This window comes from Eublepharis macularius, chromosome 3 (assembly GCF_028583425.1).
Source record: "Eublepharis macularius isolate TG4126 chromosome 3, MPM_Emac_v1.0, whole genome shotgun sequence".
NCBI lineage: Eukaryota > Metazoa > Chordata > Lepidosauria > Squamata > Eublepharidae > Eublepharis > Eublepharis macularius.
Window position 1 is genome coordinate 35,513,981 of NC_072792.1, and position 16,141 is coordinate 35,530,121.

Below are 16,141 nucleotides of genomic sequence, written 5' to 3' on the forward strand. Positions count from 1 at the left end.
AGGGGGAAACCACCACATTCCTAGGCAGCCAATTCCACTGCTGAATTACTCTTAACATGAAGAAGTTTTTCCTAATACCCAGATGGTACCTTCTCTCCTGTAGTCTCCCGACTTCCCCAGATGTCCTGGAATGTGCCTTCGGAGCTGTGACTGGATGGTTGAAACAGAGTCAGCTGAGACTGAATCCCTCAAAGACAGAGGTCCTGCATGTGGGTCTAGGGTCCATGGGTGCGGGACTCCGGCTCCCCGCTCTCGATGGAGTGCCACTTATGCCGGTGTTGAGAGTGAGGAGCCTGGGGGTGGTCCTGGATGCTTCCCTGTCAATGGAGGCGCAGGTCGCAGTGGTTGTTTGATCCTCATTTTTCTATTTAAGACAGGCTCAACAACTTGTCCCTTACTTATTGACCCATGACCTTACGACAGTGATCCAGGCAACGGTCACCTCCAGATTAGACTACTGTAACTTGCTCTATGCAGGGCTTCCCTTGGGCTTGATCTGGAAACTGCAGCTGGTTCAGAATGCAGCTGCATGGGTGGTTGCCAGAGCTCCAATCATGGCACATATAACACCCATCCTTCATCAGCTGCACTGGTTACTGGTTGAGTACCAGGTCCAGTTCAAGGTTCTGGTGCTGGCCTATAAAGCCCTATGTGAACTGGGCCCAGCATACCTTTGGGACCACCTCTCCCCATACGTTCCCCAGAGGTTGCTTCGATCAGCCAATAAGCACTCGTTGATGGTCCCTAGCCCCAGGGATGTCTGCCTGGCCTCTACCAGAGCCAGGGCCTTTTCGGTCCTGACTCTGACCTGGTGGAACTCTCTGTCTGAGGAAACTAGGGCCCGGCAGCATTTGTTATCTTTCCGCCAGGCCTGCAAGACGGAGATGTTCTGCCAGGCATTTGGTGGGGGCTACTCTGTCCTCTTGCCAGCTATACCACTGAAGACCATCCACCGCCCATGCATAAGTATAAGTATCCACCGCCCAGCTCATAAGTATAACGAAGAGCATGATGCAAGAGCCAAGCCCTGCGTCAAAATGCTGTATTTTAATATTTATATCTGCCAATTTTAATTGTATATTGAATGTTTTAATGTTTTTATAATGTTTTATCGTTTTTAATCTTTATGTCGTTACACCACCCTGAGCCTGTCTGACGGGGAGGGCGGTCTAGAAGTGTAATAAAATAATAAATAATAATAATAAATAAACCCATTGTTTCAAGTTCTATCCTCTGCTGTCAACAGGAACATATCCCTTCCCTCCTCTGGCAGCCTTTTAGATACCTAAAGAGAGCAATCATGTCTCCCTTCAACCTCCTCTTCTCCAAACTGAACATTCCCAAGTCTCTCAGTCTTTCCTTGTAGGGCTGGTATCCAGGCCCCTGATCATCCTGGTTGCAGAACCTTATGTGAACAATCATACAGTCACACTAAACATATTTGGTTTAATTAAGTCATGTGTTTGTGTGTGTCTTATATGCTGCCAAGTCGCTTCCAACTTGCGATGACCATATGAATGAAAGATCTCCAAAGCCTTCTATCATTAACAGCCTTGCTCAGATATCAGAAGTATAAATAGTAATTTCAAGTCTTCTCTATTTTCTGCCAGTAGTATGGTGTCATATGCATATCTTAAATTGTGAATGTTCCTTCCACCAATTTTCACTCTGCTTTCTTCTAAATTTAATTAAGCTTTCCTTATGATATGTTAAGCATGTAGGAAGGGAAATAAAATAAATCCTTGTCTGACACCTTTGCCAATTGGGAACCATTCTGTTTCCCCATATTCTGTCCTAATAGTAGCCTTTTCTCCAGGGTACAGGTTGTGCATCAAAACCATCAGATGTTGTGGCACACCTATTTATTTTAACATCACTAATAGCTTTTTGTGACCCACACAGTCAAAAGCTTTGTTGTAATCTATAAAACACAGGCTTATTGTCTTCTGAAGTTCTCTATGCTTCATTAATCATCATAAATCACAATTTGATCTCTAGTACCTCTTCCTTTTCTGGATCCAGCTTGAATGTCTGGTATTTCTTGTTCCATACATGACCAGAGCCTTTGTTGTAGAATTTTGAGCATTGGTTTGCACTCTTTTGGAACTCCTTTTTTGGAACTGGGATGTAGATTAAGTGTTTGCAGTGTGTGGGCCATTGTTTTGTTTTCCATATTTGTTGACATATTCTTGTAAAGGTTTTGATGGACTCAGTTTCTGTAGCTTGAAATAGCTTTATTGGTATATCATCGATTACTAGTAATCTGTCTTTCCTGATTTCTTTGAGTGCAGCTTTCACTTCACTTTCTCAGATTTCAGATTCTTTGTCAAAAGATTCTTCTTTGAAGGAGTCTGTCATCTTTCCATCTCTTATGTATAGTTTTTCAGTGTATTGTTTCCATGTTTCCTTTACTTTGTCCTGATTGGACACTGTATTTCCATTAGAGATAGGCACGAACAGCAATAGGAACTAAAAAAAGTCACGAACAGCCCAATCAGCTGTTCACAAACAAGCTGTTCATGAGGCTCCATTCTAAATGAACAGGTGGTCGTTGCAAGCCTCGTTCCTTGCTATTCGTTGCTGTTTGTCAAGCCAGACAGTCTGGCACCTACAATCAATTCCCTTGGCAACCGGAGGCAGGGACTGCCTGAACTCTGTCTGAACTCCTGCTGTTACCCTGGGAACCCTAATCTAAGCCCAATTTAGCTTGATAGGCTTCCTCCTTCTTTTAGTTTTCTTTCAAGTGTGAAGCACCAAATTTGTTATAAGGAAACAAAGAGCAAGGGGGAGGGGGGCTCCCAGCTCTGGTTTTGCAGACAGTGGAGAAGGAAAGACAGTTGTTGTTGGTATTTTGAGGGACAGGGAGAGTGCATTGGATCTTGGATTTTCTTTGTGTGTGGTGGGATAGGGAACTACCTCATCAAGTTCCAGGACTTCTGCCAGGCTCTGGGCCAAGCTATTATTTATTATTGGTACCTTTCCTGCTGCCTGCTCAGGTAAGGTTTCTGGGAGTGGTGCGGTAGGGATCTACCCCTTCAGGTTCTAGGGCTGCTGCCAGGCTCTTGGGCCAAGCTATTATTTATTATTGGTACCTTTCCTGCTGCCTGCTCAGATAGGGTTTCTGGAAGTGGTGTGGTAGGGATCTTGATAGCTGGAGGAGAGCCTGCTGGCCCCCACAAACAACGAACAATGAACATGTCCATGAAAAGGTCATGTTCATCAAAATTCGTTGTTCATTGTTCATGGAGGGCAACGAACAATGAACACCATGTTCGTTTTTTTTTCCTGTTCATGCCCATGTTGAATTTCCATTTTGATATTTCTGTATCCCTACCCATGATTTGAACTTACCTTTGATTTCCTGGATTTTGAGGAACAGAGCTCTTATTTTTCCTTTTTTGTTGTTCTATTTCTTTGAACTGGCTATTATACTAGATCTCTTTGTCTCAGCATGCAAGTCACAGAAAGCATTTAGAATTCTGTCACTATTCCTGTTTGTTTGTGCTTCTAGTCTATCTTTTGCAATTTTAAGAGTTTCATCAGTCACCCATCTAGGTTTCTCCTTTCTTTTGGCTACAGGAATAGTCTTTGCACATTCTTCCTTGATAATATCTCCAGTTTCATCCCATAGTTCTTTTGGTTCACAGTCAATTAAACTTAGTAATGCAAATCTGTTCTTTACATGGTCTTTAAATTATTCAGGATATTATTTAGACTATGTTTTGGCAGTATGATTCTTTTAGTGTTTCTCTTCAGCTTTAGTCTAATTTTTGATTTAACAATTCATAATCTGTGCCACAAACTCCTGTTCTTGTTTTAGCAAAAAGAATAGAGCTTTTCCGTCTTTTGCTTCTGATTATGTAATTTGTAATTTATTTGGTCTTAGTTCCATATAATGTCTAAATAGAGCCAGGGACTTGAATCCTACTTTGACAAATGTTGATTTTATCCCCTTTGTTCTAATCAGACACATCTACGCCCATGGATGCATGGAAGTGGCACCAGAGAACAAAGCTAAAATTGAGCCAGGGTTAAGCCTGAATGTTTATTACGTCACATGAAATTAAGGCTTATCATCGTTAGACCATGGTTTCAAATCTTAGTTTAATACATTCCAATTAACCATTAGTTCGTGGAGTGGCCCACATTAAATCCATCACATTGGCCATGATTAATTTATTTTTTAAAATGAACAAAATCCATCTAATGCTTTTTATCAGGACCAGCCAGAACGACACAAAACAGTTTGCAAGATTTTGAGTTCATTAGAAATCTTCATCAGACTAAAAATTGGATGTGTGGTCAAACATAAATTCTAATTTGGTCCTTAGCTTTTCTCCTCTTGGAAAAAGCACAGTTGGTTGTTCTGCCAAACATTAAATGACTGTTCTATGCTTGTTTTATGGTAGTTTTGCACATATTATTTTTAAGTGTCATCTTCTGAAGTCTAAATTGTGACAACTGTGGCATAATTAGTGATTCAATCATTTGGGAAACGAAGGGAATGAGAAAATCTGAACAAACCCCAAATTTCCAAACTGCAGAATGTGGCTTGGAGCTCATATCTGACTCCAAATGTATAATTATTGACCAAATGGGCACTACTTTTAAGCCTTTACTGTAGCAAAAGAATAATTCTCAATCTGCAGGATACCAAAAGCCCTGAATGGTGCAGTTAGAAACAAAATCTATTTAATCCCCAGACTTAAAAAATAGTCACCAATATTGATTATTGGTAGGTCAAGCATCTTTGGTAGGCATCATATTATCATAGTATTTTTAAAAGTGTCCTTCAAACCATCCAAACATTAGACAGACCAGTACACATGAGAAATCTCTAAGCTGATAGATAAGAGACACTTATGTTAACCGGAAAAGTCCCTGATATCGATGTCAGTCAATCAGAGGGTCTAATGTTGCATGTCAGTATTTCCTTTTGTGCCCAAAGAGATTAAGCATGCTGTGAACTTGGACATGAACATGACTGCCGTACAAACTCACCTTGTTTAAACTCCCTCTATGACATGAGAGATGTGCTCCTGATCAGATTGCCTTAATGTTCCCTGGCAAAATTCATCTCAAGTATAACATCATACTGAGCAGCTCCGCATTTGTGCAGTAGGTCTATACACTGCAGGGCTCTGTAAATGCAGTTTGTGGCTCTCCAGTACAAGAACTAAATAATCTCAGTTACTGGAGAAGAGAACAGATTCCCCCAGGATCATGGTCAGGTCATTAAATTGACTGACTTATATAAAGCATGGAATTATGTGATGATAATCCCCTGACTGCATTGCTCACTTGGATGTGTCCTTTAAGTAACCAGCCTCACCTAGATTGCATTGTCTTTTTTTGCACTAGTGCCATCTATTTAAAATAAAGTGGATTGCAAGAGCTGACTGTAAGATTAGTTTGGTTTATTGGCACAAAAGGCACACAAAGATAACTAAGTAGTAAATCTGGGCTCAAAAATTTTCACAAGGATCCCCCCCCCACCCGCATTTTTGCTTCGTGCTTTCCAAAACTTGGAGGTAGCAGCAGATAGCTGTTAGAGCAGTTGCTGTGAAAAATCAGTAATCATGTGAGAAAGTACTATAATCATGTTAACTGGATGCTACTAATTTTTTTTCAGATACTTATGAAAGCTGAACAAATGATCAGATCCTTGCTTGCAACTAGAGAAGAAAGTGTGAGCCCAACCAGAAGGTGACTGATCATGACCACAGAAACTCATAAGTTGCCTGGGTTAAAAGACTCTTCCTTAAAATTCCATACTTACTTAGACTACAACTTTGAGCAGCTCAGAATTCCCACCTTCAAAATGGGATAATTATCTCATCTATTCACTTCTGTGACTGAAATGATACATCTGAACCAGAGAAGAATTCCTCTTTCTTTTCGTTCACCCCACAATTTTTGTGTAATGCATTTGTCATCTCATTGATATCCTACTATATAAAAGGCTCAGTGTGATTGAGACAACTCACTTCCTACCCTGGTGCACCTCCAGAGGGCGCTGCTGTGCATGGAAGCCAAGATGAGGCAGCCAGACCTCCAGAGAGCATGTCACAGCAGGAAGCGCAGGCCGGGGTCAGGCATGGAGCAGGTGGCAATGCCCATCCCTGTCTTTCACCCAGCTGGGATCAGGAGCAGAGCACGTGGCAATGCCTGCCCCCTGCATTCACCCAGCTGGGATCAGGAGTGGAACAGTTGGAATTGCCCAGCTCCTCTTCTCCCAACTGGGATCAGGAGCAGAGCATGTGGTAATGCCCGCCTACCACATTTCCACAGCTGGTATCAGACATGGAGCAGGTGGCAATGCCTGCCCACCCGTTACTCAGCTGGGATCAGGTGTGGCACAGGGGGAAATACTCACCCTCGGGAGAGGAGCAGACAGCAATGCACGCCCCACCTTCAACTGGCCGGAATCAGACGTGGAGCAGGTGACAACGCGTGCTCCTCACCTTCACTCAGCTGGGATTAGATAATGCCACATTCTTCATAAATGTCACGTTGGAATAGGCAACTCAGCATGCCTTGGACACTGGGGGCGCTGCATGTCTCTCTGAATATAATGTATAAGTCTAGCAAGCTGTAACACTTTTGTCCAAAGTGGAAAAACCTCCTGAGTCCTCCTTTCTTGCCTCTGTGCCTCTTGAGAAATCCCTCTCTTCCCTCGTAGCCTTCCAAGGAGCAAGATATGAATCCTTGAAGCTCCACAAGGACCCTTTGTTTACAGACCCACACCTACAACCTCGCTGCCTTTTTTTTTCAGGCTGTGTTATTAGAATAGGGAATGTAGCTCTTTAGAATAGGATCTTTCCTCTTCTACCACAAGATATTGCTATGGAAGAAATCGTTGTATCTTTTCTTTGATTTTGTCTGAAGACTAATTAATGCACATCTTAGGGTTTAAATGCTTCTGCCTAAACAACTCTGATTTGTTACTCTGCTATATAAACTAAAACAAACCAAATATATATTCCCAATACGTCACACTCATTGCCTACTTTTGTGGGGATGTGTTGATCACACAGCTTATCAAACTGGACTTTTTTTTTCTTTTTTGGAGTTTGGTGGGGGTGAGAGGGTATAATCCCTTTATATTTATCCCAGTTAGATGGGAAACAAAGTTAAGAATGCAATGAAAATGTGTTTCTCATTGAAATGAAATGGACAACAGTGATAGTCATTAAAAATGAATTAAGCTTTTAAAGTAAAAACATAATGAAACCTAAAACTAAAATGTTAACATATGTTGTCTGATCAATGTGCATGGTCTCAAAGTAGAGTTTTTAATTGGCCTAATGATTTTCTAGTACCAAGCAATATGCCTCCGAACAAATGAGATCTTTTGGCAGAGAGAAACCATGTGTACGAGATGAGTAGGAGGGTGGTAAATGTTACACTGAGATGGGTAGGTCATGAGGGATCGTTTCTTCTCAGGCTTGCAGTGCTAATGGTTATCGAAAAAGATGAGATGGGACATTTGGGCCTTAGCAGAGCATTATCTTGAGATAAAACCACATTTCCCTTTGTTATATTTCTGCAGAAGAACATTTACACAGCTATATATTTCAGGATTTTCGAAAACTGGGAGACTTGTGGTTTTTAAAAAATATATCCTGAATAATGGGGTCCAGTCTACCCAACAGGTTGGATCCTGCCATCTTTCTCACACAATCTCTGAATTTTCCTGCTTACTATAGCTCTCTTCCCACAGGGTTTAGTCTATGCAGGTCCCATGATCTCCACCACAGTTCATTGTTCAGTAGGGGGAAAGCTGATTGGATCCAATACACCATTTTATAAAGTTCTGTTCTTAGAAGAGATTGGTGAAATGACATGGGGAGAGTGATTGCTGAATTCCAACCTCGTGCTTGGGACTTGTCAAACTGATGTGAATTTCCTATATGATATACTCATCTTCCATGATTTTACCATAGGGAAAACAGTACAATTCCTTTGAACTATACTTCAGTGATTTCATGTCTGAGCCAGATGGTGGTAATTACATCAGGTTGATTAGTATAAAGAGCAAGGACAGAACTTCAACCAGTGCCTGTAATAAAGAAGAAGAGCAGCCTGTCTTTGCCTGTAAGCTAGAGATACTTTGATTCTTTATCTCTTGCTAGATAGGGCGGAGCTGGGGGGCTGCAGACAGAAGTCTTGGAGCCTCATAGTCTGTGGACAGGAAAATACTATCCTGTATTTGCCCAATGGCTGAAGCCAGAATTGCTATTTCTTCCTCTCCCCGTTCAACTAGTAGAGAATCCATTGCAATTTTCAAGACCAACTTATGCTGCCATATATGTACTTGCATTCTAAATGTGTTAGGTTTCAATACAGATTCTCTGCAATGAAATTAAATGCTTCAGAATGCAGCTAATGTTTGTTCAAGGTGCTGTCACCACACTCTAGAATGTTCATGTGCCAGATCAAATTACATGGAGTTCTAGCTCATAAAATCAGATGTATGACCTATTTATTAATAACAATTTAAGTGTAATCACTTCAGAAAAAATCACTATGATCTCAAACATAGCGTTTTTAAGCTGATCAAAGGAGTCCCCACCACCTATTATCAAAAGAAAAGTGGAGTGGATCCAACCCTCCATCTGGGGTTCCATGGTGGCTGTCAACATCCATCCAGGTTCAACACCTGATGGAAATTTCCTTCTGAAAATAACCCTCTTTCCTAATAATAATAATATCATTTTGTGGATATTTGCTAGCATAAACTTTTCAATGAGATACTTATTTCATATTGTATGTTCATTGCTCCATAACTCCAAATGATTCATTTTTATTCCACTCTGGCACTCTAAAAAACAAAACAAAAGAAAAGCATTGCTTAAAAAAAAAGACTGAAGAAAATAAATATTTGAATCGGCATATGATAATTTTAGCACAATATGAACTGTGAATTGTCAGTGGGGTTTTAACTAATTTGAGTAGAAAAGGTCTGGATTTCTAAACCCAGAGCATTTGAAGAACATATGGATCACTCTAATCAGTCACATAAAATTAATGAAGGATGAAGCCACATCATTTCTTCTTTACCATTTGTTGTAATGTCTAATATGAGGAATCAAAATTATTGCCCTTTCCTTGGAGACTACAAGAGTTAAAATATGATATGCTGTATTTTGCTTAAGCTGACATGTTCATTACAGGGAGGAAAATCAATTAAAAAGAGTGGACTATTACGGTAGTTAGTGGTGCCATGTTAGGAATGGGATAATAAGTATTTTTCTTTACGGGCTTAAGATTTATTCATTCTATAGATCAATCAACTGAAGTGAGGATGTTTTAATCAATGATAGAAAATGTTAACTGTTTGAGAGGTAAGGTCATACTTATTTACCTTTTGAGGCTATGTGCTTTCGAATGTGACGACATTCCCTGCTTCATTTCTTTTAAAGCGTATTTGTATTTTTGCCAACATTTTCAGTTTTCTGCTTTTCACTGTTCATTTCTTTGATTCATTTGCAATGTGTACATAAATGGGATGAGCTTAGCTTATGACAGAAGAGCCAGGACCAGCTCATAAATGGATACATTTGTTGAAAAAAGAACATTTTAAATGTATATTGGGAAAGTAAATACACACATCCTTTCAATCCTTTGCTAGGATTGAAAAACAAAACAAGATTGTCTTAAGAGAGATTCATTCATTGGAGTTTGATATCATACTTAGTGTCTAAGATTACCACATGTTGAAAATTGAAGTTCTAAACAATAACCGTTTGCACTTTCAGACTATGGCCAGGGGTTAGACTACTGTAACTGTAACAGGTTAGACTACTGTAACTCACTCTATGCAGGGCTGCCCTTGGGCTTGATCTGGAAACTTCAACGGGTCGAAAATGCTGCTGCACATGTCCTAACTGGAGCTTCATGTAGGACATACATTACGCCTATCTTGCAGCAGCTTCACTGGCTCCCAGTAGAATTCCGGATCTGGTTCAAGGTGTTGGTTTTGACCTATAAAGCCATAAACGGACTGGGACCAGCATACCTAAGGGGCCGTCTCTCCCTGTATGTGCCTCAGAGAGTACTTCTTTCCACAGGAAAACTTTTACTGGTGGTCCCTGGCCCTAGGGAGGCTCGACTGGCCTCTGCCAGGGCCAAGGCCTTTTCAGTCCTGGCCGCAACCTGGTGGAACTCTCTGTCTGAGGACACTTGGGCCTGCTAGGATCTTGTATCATTTAGGTGGGCCTGTAAGATGGAGATGTTCCGCCAGGCATATGGTGGAGGCTAATTTTAGCCCATCATTGCTGAGCCTTCCACCGGTCTCCCTCTACAAGGGGTATGGAGAGTCCACTCCCTCTGGTTGCCCCGAAAGGGGCACAGTATTTTATCTGTTTTTTAATTGATTTTAAGCTGTTTTTTAATCAATGTTGTACCTCACCCTGAGCCCACTTGCAGGGAGGGTGGGTTAAAAATTAATTAATTGATTGATTGATTAATTAAATTGTTTGATTGATTAATTAAATATTGATTCTATGCCATTGTGGAGTTCATGTGGTTTGTTAGCTGCATACGGTGCTTGGAAATACTAAGTTGGATCCAGCCAGCTGCATCAATCTATCTCATCATGTTCTCCTCTTTACTGTGCCCACCATCCCATATGACTGTTGTCCATGCATGCCCTAACATAGTTTTTTTGGATGAACAAAGGCTATACTCTCCTCCATCCCTTTTTATCAGACGCAAAGCTGGTTGTATTCAACCGTATGTCAGCATCATCAGAAGAAGCAGTAGGAAAGTGCCTCAAATTGTTACATACTGTACTGCCTACAGGCTTACAAATCCTGCCTACAGTTGGATTTGAGTCCAGTTACAGCTTCAGGAACTACATGCCACTGGACTCAAATCCTACTGCACTACTGTAGAAAAATATGGCTATTCACCCAAACCCTGCCAACAGGCTTACAATCTCAATATAAAACAATATATAATAGGGAAGAAATGAACTAAAAGCAAAGCAAAGGAAAGGAGTTGGAGAAAGCCAGGGTAAAAAGAAAAATCTTGAAGAGACACTATAAAAGCAGACACAGAAAGTTATAGGACACATAGAGAATGTTATTAGGCTTCCGGCTGACCTGCAAGTAGGAAGTGTGGTCAATGGAGTTTGATGAATGTCCAGGATTGCCAGGTTAAAGAGGTATAAAAGAAAAGCACCATGGGCAAATGGAGGAGAGAGGTTCTGGCAAGCCAACATAAAAGGAATCAATGGACTTCATGCATCTGGACTGTTAAGTTTAGCTTGGAACCTCAACTACTTCCGTCACTTAGATGCAAGTCATGGTGTAATTCCTTAACCTGAAGGAAAGACAGTGAGGATCATGGTCTATTTCCTTTTTGGCATTATCTACCAGGAAGGCATGAAGGGCAATGCAAAGACCACCAAGGTCTGTGAAAGATAGTTTGTGCTTATGTTGGAGGAACATATTTTGTAATGGTTTACTTGACTCCCAAAGCCATGTTTTCTTTGGAACAATGTTGGATGCTGGTTGGTGTGGATTTTCCGAGCTGTATAGCTGTGGTCTTGGCATTGTAGTTCCTGACATTTCGCCAGCAGCTGTGGCTGGCATCTTCAGAGGTGCAGCACCAAAAGACAGAGATCTCTCAGTGTCAATGTTGGATGCTACTAGGCAGAATAAGGCACAGTTCACAAGGTCACAGCTGTCATGAATGCCATGGTGAAACAGATAAAAAATATGTAATTACTCCCCCCTCCCCTATCATTTTGAGCTGTAGAAGCAAGGGGAAAGTCAGAAAGCCACAACTCATGATCTGGAAATCTCAGGGGAGAGGATCAGTCTTCCCCCAAAGACTCAACCTATTATCCATATAGGGATTAGTTTGTGAGCTACAAATGCTTGTAGAGGAGCAGCAGAGAAAGAGACACAAGACAACTGAATACCATGACATCAGATATAGTTTTATCAAGCGCAGAAACAAAGTTTCATTTTTGCAAGCTTGCATTCTTCTTACCCAAATAGGCTTGGCCAAGCTGGTGGAAAGTCACCAATTGGTCTGTGGAAATCTAGCAATAAGATTCCTGTCTCATCTCTCTTGGTGCTTTCCTTTTATACCCTTGTTACCAGAACTGCTCTATATTAAATGGGGGGAAATTAGCTTTAGCAGTCTGTAACTAAAATTAGCGCGGATCTAACCTATGTTTACGGAGGTTCAGATTCCAGACACTCTAGTGACAAACAGGCAGACTACAAATAGATTCCAAACACGTGTATTTTACTAATAGTGTGGCGTAAGCCTGAACTTGCACATATACACAAGAAAGCATACAAGATCTAGGAAATACAGAGTAAGAAATATAGAGACTTTCGCATTAGCAGGTTCCCAACGTTGGTGGGGAATACTCACAATCCTGAAGCGAAGCAGAGACACAACAGCGAGGTGGCCCAATGCCAGCACTGGGACCACGGACGGACAGCAAGGGTAGATAGGGTGGCACGCGCACCATGCGGTCTGGGAGACCGGTTTAAATACCCCAAAACGTACCCTGGTGCTGGTGCTGTACTTGGTGGTTCTCACAGTTTAGGACAAAGGTTCTAATGGGTTACTGAATGGCTTGGATGGGCCACTTTAGTAATCTGATTGTGATAAGTGACACCTCAGGAAGAGGGGACAAAAGAGGGAGGGGGAAATCCGAGTGGGCTGAAAGGATGTTCCAGCGGACAGGGCTTGTCCTGATGTCATCAGCTTCTGGAATGCGGAGGTTTCTTTGAGATGCATTCTCTAAGTGCTTGGGATGGTCGGCACTTAGTTCCTTCTCCGGGGTGGCTCCTAAGATATGCAGAGCGGGGCGAGGTACTCTCGCTGCGGACGTGGTGTGCCCGCTTCGCCGAAATGGCTTCTCAAGGCAGTCTTTTCCCCTTGGTCTTCTGGCTGCCTAAGAACATGGATGCCGGCTGGGCATAGCTGGGGCTGGATAGCAGGCTGCCCGGTAGCTAGGGCAAGCTCGGGGCCCGACCCGCGGGAGGCTCCAGGCGGGAACTGACCAGGGAGCGCCTAGCCAGGCTCGCTGAAGGCTTCCCCGGCAGGCGCCCGGCTGCTAGCAGCGGCTTGGGCCCATATGAGGCAGGCTTCCATGGAGGCAGGGGGAACAGCACGTAAAACACAGTCCAAAGCAGGGAACAGGCACGGTCCGTGGTAGATGGCAATGCAGGCACGAGGCACACTTGTAACAAAGTCCAAACACACACTGGGAAGTCCAGATATAGGTCTGGGCAGGGTTGCCCAGGAAAAGAGTCCTTTGTGCAGTTAACCAAACATGGAGTCAGGGAACTACACAGTCTATTGTAGTAGCAGAGTAATCAAACAGCAGACAGGAAACTGACACGTGTACCAGGACACACACGTGCAGGGCAATCTTTGGGTGCAGCGGCAAAACAGCAACGCAGGAAACTTCAACACAGTCCATGGCAGGCCTTAAAGCAGGAGAGGGGGCCTACTTGGCAACACCCTTGACCCATCCAGCCCCATGCCCATGTTTGGTTGCTGCCAAAGTAACTTTTGCCTATGTGTGTCCCTGTGATTGGGTGCCCCTTTTTGACACAGGTGCCAGTCACATGGCCTGGGGATTTTCAGGAGTTGTTGCAGGGGTTATCTTTTTATCTGCCTTCTCACTTTCTCTTTCTGGGTTCTAGGTTCTTTCCTGTCCTTTGGTGGACTCCCTTACCTTTATTAGTTGGATTTCACATGGCTGAGCCCAGTTCTCTATCATAGGCATTAATGTTGGTTATAGATATCTTCAGTTTTCATACCTCACATTTGAGGCAGGCAGAAGGTTACTTATAAAAAAGTTCCACTTCAATATTAAAACTCTTTGCTAAGTGTTTAATATACTGTGTTCTTAGTTCCAGCTCCCAGCAATGTTAAGGCTTTCACTAAACAGAAAAAAAACAGCAAACTTGTGGTTAGCCAGCTGGCATCCTGTACTTTAAGGACATCCACGTCTGTGGTTAGCTAATGTGAGACAGCCTTCCTTGTTGCAGCTACAGTGGGTCTGCCTTTGCTTTTTATCATTAAAAGAGACTTTGAGGTTCTTTTGTCAGGGTCCAAATTCATTTTTATATCTATTAGAATCACCCCACATTTTAAAATAATGATCTAACCAACTCTTAGAACTAAACTATACATTACAGGAGAGATTCATGTTAGATATCCCACCATCATCATTAATCTTAACTTTAAAAAGTAGCCACAAGAAGACCTGATTTAGACTGGGCCTGCAACATTCCAAGGATTGCTTACACTTGTCCTTCTATTATTTTCTTTTTCTGGCTGATATTAAGCCTAGTGGGGAGGGGGGGAGACCTACATTGTACCAGTTTTCCTGCTATAAATAATAACAGCTGCAGGGCAATTTCAATTGGATGAAGGGTTAAACTGCTGTTTTTCTAGCACCATAACCCTGATTCTTATCTGTCCTCCTGTGGTTGCTTTTTAATGTTAAAGACAACATTGGGAAAGCTGATTTTGGATCTCCCCTGTAACGTGTCGTTTGGCCCTCAATTATGCTCTGGTTATTTATTAAAAATCATCCTTAGCTTAATTAACATTTTACTAATTAGAAATGACTCAGTTGTGCAAGGTAAGGTCATGGGAATCATATCAAATAAACTCTAAAGGGAAAGGGGGAAAAATCTTAAGTACTGAACAGCACTTGTCTTTTAGCCATTGTGCTGCTAATTAACTGGAGTGCATGTCTTATGACTACAAATCAGGGAATGCTTTACGGAGAGAATGATAATCAGTCAGCCAAATCAACAGCCACTTCCTGGCTTGATCAATTGAACAAAGAACAAGAAAACTGTGCTTAAACCTACACTCACATTTTAAAATACAAACGTTGATTTACTAGTGTTATTTACTCAGGGAATGTGTATGTAGAGTTATTGGCTCAACATTACCAACTTAATATACATAGGGGCCACGTGTTTGCAAACATGCATTCATTTGTCTAAGGCTTCTCCTGCTAATGGGGCTCTGCTCATGCATCTTATTCGAAATAAAAAGAGATTTTTCTTTCTAGTAAGTGTGCAAAAAAAAAAAAAAGAGCCAGGCTCACCTACAAATCACAGTTTTTCATATGTATTTTCTTGGGGCATGGTACAGAGAAACCACAACCAACTTGTTTGTTTGGCTCTTGAAGTCTGAGCAGCAGAATATTCCCATTGTCTAGTATATTCCCATTGTAGCTCTATTATAATCTTAGTAGAATTCTAATCCATCTGTTTCCCCCATAATCTCTTTTACTCTTCTTGGCATTCCTCCTTCTTCATACTCTTCTTTGCTTTCACTTTATGATTAGGGATTTTATCACAGCCCCCTTCTGTATGTGTTTCTTCAGGGGTTCATATCAAGTGAGCTATTAGCCCTGTTCACAAGTTATATGGAATGTGTGGGCAATCAATGCACAGTGCGCACTTGATTTTTCTTTATACACGCATTGATAAATTCTCATATTATATTCAATGTATGTACAGCTGAATGGGTGATTGAAACCACATATTTATTCAAATGGGAGGACTATATTGTAGGGATGGGGTCTCAGATACTTTACAAATGAGTTAGGGACCATAGACTTCATCACTATATTGCCTTATGTAGTATCTGTTGCTTTAAATATGTACACCTATGTACCACCTGTGATCCATGTTATCTAATGTCAGTCATAGCACTGATTATGTTCTGTTTCAGTATTTTTTCTACTCTATATTGGATTCTTGTCAATGCTATGCCTTTTAAACTTGTATCTATTTACTCCAGAGCTCATTTCGAGGAGGAATGCACAGGAATGCAGTTTTTGGCAGTTCCCCAAAGAGGGTGGCCCCACCCACCTGACTCTCAGCCATTTTGGGTCCGTTTCGTTCTGGATTGGGGCAGAAATGGCCTGGATCGGGCCTCTGATGGGTGGTAGATCACTCTCCTGCTCAGCAGTGGCCTGATTCTGACCATTTTGGGCCCCTTTTGGCCATTTTCAGCCCCCTTTGGCCATTTTGGGCCCAATTTTGGCCCAGAATGGCCAGGAATGGGTCCAAAACAGCCAGGATAGGTGATGTCAGGGGGTGTGGCATATGCAAATCAGTTATGCAAACAACAC